This window comes from Triturus cristatus, chromosome 4_2, assembly GCF_964204655.1.
Source record: "Triturus cristatus chromosome 4_2, aTriCri1.1, whole genome shotgun sequence".
NCBI classification, from domain to species: Eukaryota; Metazoa; Chordata; class Amphibia; order Caudata; family Salamandridae; genus Triturus; species Triturus cristatus.
This window is the reverse complement of record NC_140586.1, coordinates 988,037,927-988,047,806: the sequence shown is the minus strand read 5'-3', so window position 1 is coordinate 988,047,806 and position 9,880 is coordinate 988,037,927. Positions and strand designations below refer to the sequence as shown.

General features: G+C 42.3%; 1 pseudogene; it reads right to left on the bottom strand.

Moving 5' to 3' along the window:
- Positions 1 to 7,390: 7,390 nt before the first annotated feature.
- LOC146839229 (uncharacterized) lies at positions 7,391 to 9,622 on the bottom strand (annotated as a pseudogene).
- Between the last annotated feature and the right edge of the window lie 258 nt (positions 9,623 to 9,880).

Genomic DNA, 9,880 nt, shown 5'->3' with positions numbered 1-9,880 from the left:
TGCGTACCTACGGCGGCGTCCGCGACGGGTCATGACTTGCTGGCAGTGTATCACGTGCAGCGCTTGGAAAACGTGTAAGGCTTGGTCCACTACGGTCGGGTCCAGGTGGCAGGGACCGTGGATCTGGTAGCGCTTGCTCCGCTGTGGTGTTTCCGCCATCTCTGGATGTGTGGTTTCCCCGCTGCAGTGCCACTGGCTGTTTGAGGCATTCTAATTGGTACGGCGGAAGGGACGTCATTCCGCACAGCGGTGAGTGTCCATTGGCTCCCACCGCCGCAGTGGCGGGCGCTTTTGGATGGCGGTTCACGTCACACCGCAGCGGACGGGAAATGGGCTGTGTTTGCCCATGTTAATATGGCGGACGTGAGGACGCTGCTCGCGGGTGGAAAATTGAAGTTTTCCGCACCGCTAGCACCGCGGTGGTGCCTCCACCGGACATCCTAATAGACCCCTTAGTTTGCTGAGACATGAATGTCTGAAGGGTGCATCTTTAGCTCTTTCAACTGTTTGAAAGAGGGCAGCAGTCTCAAATTCTGGGGGCACAGATACCAACAGCTTGCCTCATAATCTTTGCTTTTTGCATCTACAGTTGGTGCAGATGCCACCTAAGAGAGTAACCTTTCCAGCTAGGCAGTGTGCTTCCTGGAGTCAGCCTGCTTTACTTTTCCCAAACTTTGGTCAACAAAGGTAAATATGTCTTCTACTATAGTGTTCTTAGCTCGCTTTTGGTAACGTGGCTTGAGCAGTATGGCCTAAGGCATGCTCGAAGGTAAAGCAAAACAGTGTAAGTCACAAATTTCAATACAGTTTAGTAAAAATAAACCAAGTTTAGATAAACAAGAATATTTAGTAATTATTCAGAAGCAAAATCAAAAGGAGGGCTGTGATTTAAGGTTTAGTAATTAGCAAAAACAACTGTCAAAACCAAACAAAATGGTAAATATATATTTTTTTAAAACCGATCCACTGAATCAATCAGGAAGTCACATACAAATTGTAGCTGACTTCGCTAGCCATGCTCGAGGGGACAAAGGTAAGTTTAGTCTCTGGTGATGATCAACACTTGAACAAAAGCAAATCATGATAACATGGTTAACAACATGGAGAAATTACCTGATCCTACTACGGTAATGACAAATCGCTGCTACAGGACGCCCTCGGGAGGCCCAATGATGTAGGAAATCCAGGAAAATTACTTCAAGATGTTCGTTGCCGTTCCTCGGCCAAACAAGCACATCAGACGAGTGCTCTGGTGTTCGCGCAGGATGATCCCATTCACTCTAAAAACAGCCCAAGTGCCCGCGTCCACTTTAGCGTTACCACAAAAATGAAACACTCAGGTTGAGAGGGACGCCTCGAAGGCTATTCACAAAGGTACCTTACACCTGTGAGTAATCTATACGTATAAGTAAGGTCATAGAGCAACTTTGCTTGATTTAGGTATTCACCATTACGATAAAGTTACTCAAAAGTGTGGACTTGCACGTCTGCACCCCCTTAAATAGATGTGGAACAAAATATACAAATATACCTTACTGAAGCAAAAATGGACTATGGGTGGCGCCACATAAATGCAGCACCACGCAGAGCCGAGCACTGGCAACGCCTTCCAAAACTGCATAAAATACAAATGAATGTTACAAAATCACCTATATTTTAAACATAATTATTTCATGATAAAATATGTTAACCTTTTAATAAAAAAACTAATTGTAACTATTAAATAATTCATTTTACTTAATTCTATCCATAACTTTTTGTAAGGCAGTTTCGCCTCCACAAAGAGTTGTGTGACGAAATGTAGTTATCATGAGAGCATAATAAGAAAAAACAATGATTTTACTTTAGGTGGGATTTTTTATACAAACCTTTGGAAAAATATGTGTAAAAAAATAAGTAAATAATTAAATTTCAAGTGGTGGTGTATCATTTTTATTTGTTATAAAATAAATGTACATTCATATTTCACATAAAAATATTTCATTTTTTTCAAGATTGATAAACTTGTAAAATATTACCTAAATGTTTTACACAGGCAGAGCTTCGCCCAAGTTAAATATATACAATTTTTTATATTTTTTCTAAAGCCTAAATTAAAAGTTAAGCAACATTTTTCTTATGTATTCCTAATTATTAATTGTGATGTAGAGAATTAATTATAACAAATGTAATTATACCTTACTAAAAATGAATGTTATATCAGTGTTTATGCATAAGTATTTCACATTTTACAGCCACTCCCCTCTGTCACTCCCACATTTACTACTCAAAACTATACTACGTGTGCGGAAACTCTGCAGTCGGGGCAGGCAACGCCACAGAGAAAAAGATAGGAGAGGCAGAATGACCGCACGTAGTTTGTGAATCGCATTTTGTTGTATTTTAGTCATCCTATACTAGTTTATGAATAGGCCTGATTACCTGTGAGACTTTCTTGGGTGTATCTGATGTGATTGTAAAGCTTGTGAAATTGTCCTGAACAGATGGGAAGCAGGTTCCATTTGTAGCAAAAAGAACATGGAAAGAGGCCGCTAAAGTGGATATTTGTAATACAAGGCTGTGTCCCCATGGAACAGAAGTCATTAGGACTATTTATGGTTGGCCTTGTATTTCATTTTTTAAATTTAATTTATTCTGTGTTTTAAATAGCACAGACATGACCCAAATAGGGTATCAGAATGCTTCACAATTCCATAGCCTAGAACTTTCGATGGCAGGTTTGACACAAACCTTTAAGCAACAGTAATAAGCGTAAATAATCAGTTTGGGAGATTGAGACATTTATGCTTACAACAACAACATACATGTCCTAACGATTACTAGAGATCGATTTGTGTTAACATAGTCCATGATCTAGAAAGTATCATAACAGTGTCTGGTCTTCTGTTATTATGGGAGGAATTTGTTCATAAGAAAAGTCTTAGCTTCTTTTTTGAAATCTGACGTGGACGAGATCCTTCTAATACTCGGAGGGAGGGAGTTCCAGATTCTTGGTGCAACACCAGAGAATGCTCCGTCATAAGTTCTCTTCTTTCAGAAGAGGGGAGGTATCAGTAAGAGGTTTCCATTACTCAGAGAGAATCTGCTGCCTCCTGATAATGGTACAAACACTAGAGTGATAGAAAGACTAGAGAATGATGTGGTGGGATGTTGCAGAGAATAACTACCGTTCCATCCATCACCTTTAGTTTTTCTCGATGATCAGCCCTACGTGGCACAGAACAGATGTTGGTCCCATAGAGACCTACGGCAAAGGGACTCCTGCTGCAGCCCCCTGGTGAGGCTCGTTAAGGCTGGAAACAGTTTGAAGTTACCTGGATTCTAGATCCTAGGGGCGTGGCCTCAAAGTTCAGGATCCAATGGACTTTGTGGGTCAGAGCCACGGCTTATAAACACTCAGGGAGCAAAACACGCTGAATGGAATGAGGCCACAAATAGTTACAAAAGGATGAGGTTAATTCAAGCATTTCCAAGCCTCGCTGTGTGCTTTTCTCAGTAGACAGTTTGTAGGACAATCAATGGAGCGGAGTCTTTGTGGCTGCTTCATGTAAATGTTTTGCGATGCTGAAAGCTCCTCCTCAGGGTTTACAGTGAGCACCTTTTATTCTCCCACACTGTCTCTCTTAAAGGCTCATTTACAACTAAACATGGGAACCTGTCAATACTAATTTCCATCTAGAGGGATATAAAACATTCTTTTGACCGGCGCGAAAGGCCACATCAGGGAGAGCCATGGGAGGGTTGGTTATTTATGCTGACCTTACAATGCAGGGTAGATGGATAGATTTGGCCCGGGACTCTGAGGTTGCGCAGGGGCTCTTTTTTCTTACTAAAGGTTACAGGCTATTTTTTATAAGTTTTTATAACTCAATGTCACACGGTCAGGGTCTCGCAAGTGTGCATGAGCTGGATGCTAGACTAATGCAGGCGCAGGAGTGTTAGTAGGTGATTTCAATTGTCATTTGTGCCCAAATTTAAAAGCATCCTGTGGTGATTGGTCAACTTGCATGCTTGAGGATGGCCCTCACTTGGAACACAGAAAGGAGGGCAGCGAGCTAGGTAGCTTATTCCACGCGCACGCGCTGACGCACACTATGGACATGATTGAGGTTGAACAGGATACAATGGTTCACCCTACATTTAAAGGCAGAGGGTGCGCTTCTTTTGTTGATTATATTTTTGTTTTGATTTCACTTAGAAACTGTGTGTCCAGGTTTAGCATTAGCTACAGTGCGTTTAGTGATCATAAACCCCTTGCCTTCTCCTTGGCGGATGTCTGCGACTATCGCGGGTCAGCTGGCATGGGAGGGGGTGCCCTGGTCTATGGATCAGGGCAGGAGGCTATGGTGGACACAGGTTAACGGAGAAGCCTTTTATAAATCATTGTTAAAAGAAGGAGAACATGTCATTTTAAGGTGCTTAGATCTTGATATAAAGGGACAGATTTAGTGGAGGCTTTTAAACAGGTGGCCCAATTAGTTGACCCCTTGCTGCGAGCCCCTATGCCCAGTGTCATAAGAGGTTTGACCCACATTGTTCACGTGCACTCAGAGAGCTGAAAGATGCCCTAAAGACACCCCAAGAGATAGGGTTTGGGTGTCCGTTTGCCGTAAAAATTATAAGTTAGCTGTCAAGGGACGTAAACGTCAATTGCAAAAACAAGCTTGGGAGGACTTGACAGAGGCAATAACACTAAAAGACTCCTCCGCTTTCTGGAGAGTCATAAATAACTCTTGTTTTCAAGAATCGACAAAAACCTGGGCTGAGCAATAACATCCTGCGGGAGCAATGGTATGAGCACTTTCACGGGCTGTACAATTACAATCCAAGTGCTGATTCACCCCAGGAATGTAAAGGGGAACAGGGTACACCTCCAGTGAGATTTTCACTGAGTGAGGTTAAAAAGGGAATTGAGGGCCTAACTAGGAACAAGGCTCCTGGCCCTGACGGGATCCAACCTGATCTTTTCATAAATAATGTGGATCTCTGGGCCCCAATCCTGACTAGGGTGATTAACGCAGCAGTGGACGCCAGCATCCTGGTCTACAGACACGATCGTCCGCCATTTTTAAAAAGGGCAACAAGGACGACCCACAATGTTACCGTCCGATTTCCCTTATCAATGTGTCAGTGAAGGTACTAGGGCGGGTGGTTTTAAGTAGGCTAATGGAGTGGGCTGATGAGCATAAGATCATAACTGATGTTCAATTTGGCTTTAGGCCAGGACAATCTACTACTGTCCAATGCCTCAATCTGTAACTCATTGCAGCCAAATACACAGTGGTAAGTCCAGGGACGATGTATTTAGCATTTATGGACTTAACCGCCGCCTTCGAGTCAATAGAGGGAAACTGTGAGCATTAATGGACGGGCTTGGCGTGGACCCTGGGCTTATTAACATCTTAAAAACTTTGCATTTGAACACCACTGCCACGGTTAGATACTGCCAGGATGGAAACAAAACAGAACCCTTTATGTGCTCTAGTGGTGTTAGACAGGGTTGCATACTAGCTCCCTTTCTGTTTACGCTATACATAAACGGTCTTGGTCACGCACTAAGCACTCTTCATGCTGACACTCCAAGGATAGGTACCCGTGGAATTGCAGTTCTGCTTTATGCAGACAACGCGGTACTTCCTGCATGCACTTCCAAAGGTCTGCAGATCCTAATAGATGGGTTTGTATCCTTCATGGAGAACCTGGACTTGTCTCCCAATTTGGCAAAATCTTATGTCATGGAAGTGGGCAAATAGGCAGGCAAATCATACAAATATACAATTGGATCTCATTGCCTAGGCAAGGTGCAGTCCTTCTCATATCTGGGGATTTTATTTGATGGGCGTCTTACTAGAGGAGAAGTGCTGCACCATGGCCAAATGCAACGGTTCAATAATGAATTTTGCCCAAAGGTTAGGACGATGGTCCCCAGAGCAGATTTTGAAACTGTACAGCTCCATGTGCTGTGCCAAAGTGTTGTATGGCAGTGAGGTTTGGGGATTTATTGAGGCAAACTAATTACAAATAGAGGAGAACAAGTATCTTAGGCGCCTGTTAAAAGTTCCTCAGAGCACGCCAGCCCACATTGTACACGAAAAACTGGGTGCATGTTATATCATGGAAAGGTGGGCTGTCAACCCCCTAGTTTGCTGGGTAAAGATCTGGTCAGATGAGGAGGCCGCACTAAGTAGGCAGGTTTTAGAAGATTGTCTCTCCCTGGACCATGGCCTCAAAATTCCCAGGCTAAAATATGAGAAGGAGTCCCTTGTGAAAGTTGGCTGTGCAGAATTATTCGCTAACCCCTCGGAAATAAGTACACTGGATAGGGCACTGGTCAAGGACCGGTTCTTTAAGAACGTAACGTTGCACCGGGAAGACAGAGAGTTACTTAAACCGTCGGCGAGAGAACATTTAATTGTCAGATCCACCGAGGGCATTGAACCATACCTGTCTGGTATAAGTAGTGCCCATGACAGATTTTGAATGACTCGGTTCAGGCTAAACCTTTTGCACTAGATTTTAGCAGAACTGGCAGGGTTCACACTGCATCCAGACTTGAAGGGGCCCTGTGGCTGCGACCATAGGTCTCCACAGGACAGCCTTCACTTTGTTTTATTCTGCCCATTTTATTCTGATCCAAGAAGAGTTTTTCTGAGGGGTATCTTAAAAAAAGCCAGATTTAAACAAGCACAGGTGGCACTTTTATTTCTGAAATTGGCCACAGATGCCTTTACACTTTTCTGAATCACAAATTTTTTATGGACTGCTTACAGATTAAGGGCCTCAAGGGGTTGCGTGAACTAGACCTGCAGATGTGGTTGCCTCATGAGAGACACGTTACATTCGATGTTTATTTTTTAGCTAGATATATTTAATCTGTACCATGTAGATTATAAATTGTGTATTGATCCTTTTTAAAAATGAAGTATGTACTGTAACCTATGGATAAATTGTTACTTTTATGGTATTTTTATATGCCGAATAAAGGAATTGAATTGGACCTATAGAGACCTACGGCAAAGGGACTCCTGCTGCAGCTCCCTGGTGAGGCTCGTTAAGGCTGAAAACAGTCTGAGGTTACTTGCATTCCAAATCATAGGGGCGAAGCCTCAAAGTTCAGGATCGAATGGACTTTGTGGATCAGGGCCACTGCTTATAAACACTCAGCAAACAAAACACGCTTAATGGAATGAGGCCACAAATAGTTACAAAAGGATGAGGTTAATTTAAGCATTTTCATCCCACGCTGTGTGCTTTTCTCCGTAGACAGTTTGTAGGACAATCAATGGAGTGGAGTCTTTGTGGCTGCTTCATGTAAATTTTTTGCGATGCTGAAGGCTCTTCCTCAGGGTTTACAGTGAGCACCTTTTATTCTCCCACATTGTCTCTCTTATGTAGATAGGTTACATTTACAACTAAAGTTTTTGTCACATTGAGAGCAACTGGATCTCTGTCTGAAGCGTTTCTGGCATTCAGAACACTGATAGGGTTTGAGCTCAGTATGAATTCTCTCATGTTCAATTAAACTGAATCTCTGATAGAAAGTTTTTGGGCATTCAGAGCACTGATAAGGTTTCTGCCCAGTGTGAGTTATCTCATGGTGAGTGCGAGTCTTTTTCTGACTATTGCTTTTTTGGCATTCAGAACACTGATACGGTTTGAACTCAGTATGGATTCTCTGATGTTGAGTTGAACCGGATTTGTGATAGAAACTTTTTTGGCATTCAAAACACTGATAAGGTTTCTGCCCAGTGTGAGTTATGTCATGGTGAGTGCGAGTCTTTTTCTGACTGAAGCTTTTTTGGCATTCAGAACACTGATACGGTTTGAACTCAGTATGGATTCTCTGATGTTGAGTTAAACCGGATTTGTGATAGAAACTTTTTTGGCATTCAAAACACTGATAAGGTTAATGCCCACTGTGAATTCTTTCATGTACAGTAAGTTTGAATTTCTGACTGAAGGTTTTACAGCATTCAAAGCACTCATAAGGTTTTTGCCCAGTGTGAGTCCTCTCATGTTTAGAGAGACTAGCTTTCCAACTGAAGATTTTCCAGCATTTAGAGCACTGATAAGGTTTTTGCCCAGTGTGAGTTTTCTCATGTTTAATGAGATGGTCTTTCTGACGAAAGCATTTCTGGCACTTAGTGCACTGATACGGTTTATGCCCAGTGTGGGTTCTTTCATGCACAGTAAGGTTGGATTTCTGACTGAAGCTTTTCCAGCATTCAGAGCACTGATAAGGTTTTTGCCCAGTGTGAGTTACCTCATGTTGTGAGAGATTCGATTTCTGACTGAAGCTTTTCCAGCATTCAGAGCACTGATAAGGTTTTTGCCCAGTGTGAGTTACCTCATGTTGTGAGAGATTCGATTTCTGACTGAAGCTTTTCCAGCATTCAGAGCACTGATAAGGTTTTTGCCCAGTGTGAGTTACCTCATGTTTTGAGAGAGTAGATTTCCGACTGAAGCTTTTCTGACATTCAGAGCACTGATACGGTTTATGCCCAGTGTGGGTTCTTTCATGCACAGTAAGGTAAGATTTGTGACTGAAGTTTTTGCAGCATTCAGAGCACTGATAAGGTTTTTGCCCAGTGTGAGTCCCCTCATGTGTAGAGAGATTAGCTTTCCAACTGAAGCTTTTCCAGCATTCAGAGCACTGATAAGGTTTTTGCCCAGTGTGAGTTACCTCATGTTGTGAAAGATTCGATTTCTGACTGAAGCTTTTCCAGCATTCAGAGCACTGATAAGGTTTTTGCCCAGTGTGAGTTCTCTCATGTTCAATTAAATTGGATCTCTGACTGAATCGTTTCTGGCATTCAAAGCACTGATAAGGTTTTTGCCCCGTGTGAGTTCTCTCATGGTGAGTGAGAGTCTTTTTCTGACTGAAGCTTTTCTGGCATTCAGAGCACTGATAAGGTTTTTGTCCATTGTGAGTTCTCTCGTGTACAATTAAACTGTATCTCTGATAGAAAGTGTTTTGGCATTCAGAGCACTGATACGGTTTGTGCCCAGTGTGAGTTCTCTCATGGTGAGTGAGAGTCTTTTTCTGTCTGAAGCTTTTCTGGCATTCAGAGCACTGATAGGGTTTGAGCCCAGTATGGATTCTCTGATGTACCGTTAAACCGTATTTCTGATTGAAACTTTTTTGGCATTCAGAGCACTGATAAGGTCTTTGTCCCGTGTGGGTTCTCTTGTGTTTAATTAAACCGGATTTTTGACTGAATCTTTTCCGGCATTCAGAACACTGATAAGGTTTTTGCCCAGTGTGGGTTCTCTCATGTAAAGTGAGATTGGGTTTGCGGCTGAATCTTTTTTGACACTCAGAACACTGATAAGGTTTGTGCCCAGAGTGAATTCTCACATGTTGAATGAAAGAGGATTTGTGACTAAAGCCTTTCTGGCATTCAGGTCACTGATAGGGTTTTCGTCCAGGGCTAGTTTTCTCATGTCCAGTGAGTTGGGATTGATAACTAAAGCTGTTCTCACATTCATTGCTCTTATTAGAGTTGTTTGTTTCTCCAAGTTGGGTCTGTTCCTGGATACATGTCATCTTAAGACTAAATCTGATTCCAGAGTCTGTTCTTGTTTATGTTACACTCAGCATTAACTTCTAAACTACACTGCAGAAGCTCTTCTTAACATTTGTATTGAACTAATTATAGCTTTATCTGGAGATCATTTTCCTACCTTTGAAGGCTCCTATCTAACAGGTCTTATGAAAGTTTGCTAAGGAGCACCATGTATTTATTACGATGCTCCTCATGGATTCATTTTCTCCAAGTTATGCCCAGTGATTTTGTGACTCCACTTCATCACATTTGAATTAGGAGTTTGCCTGTTAAGTGTATTTGTTCATACACGTAATGACAGGTGATTAGGGCAT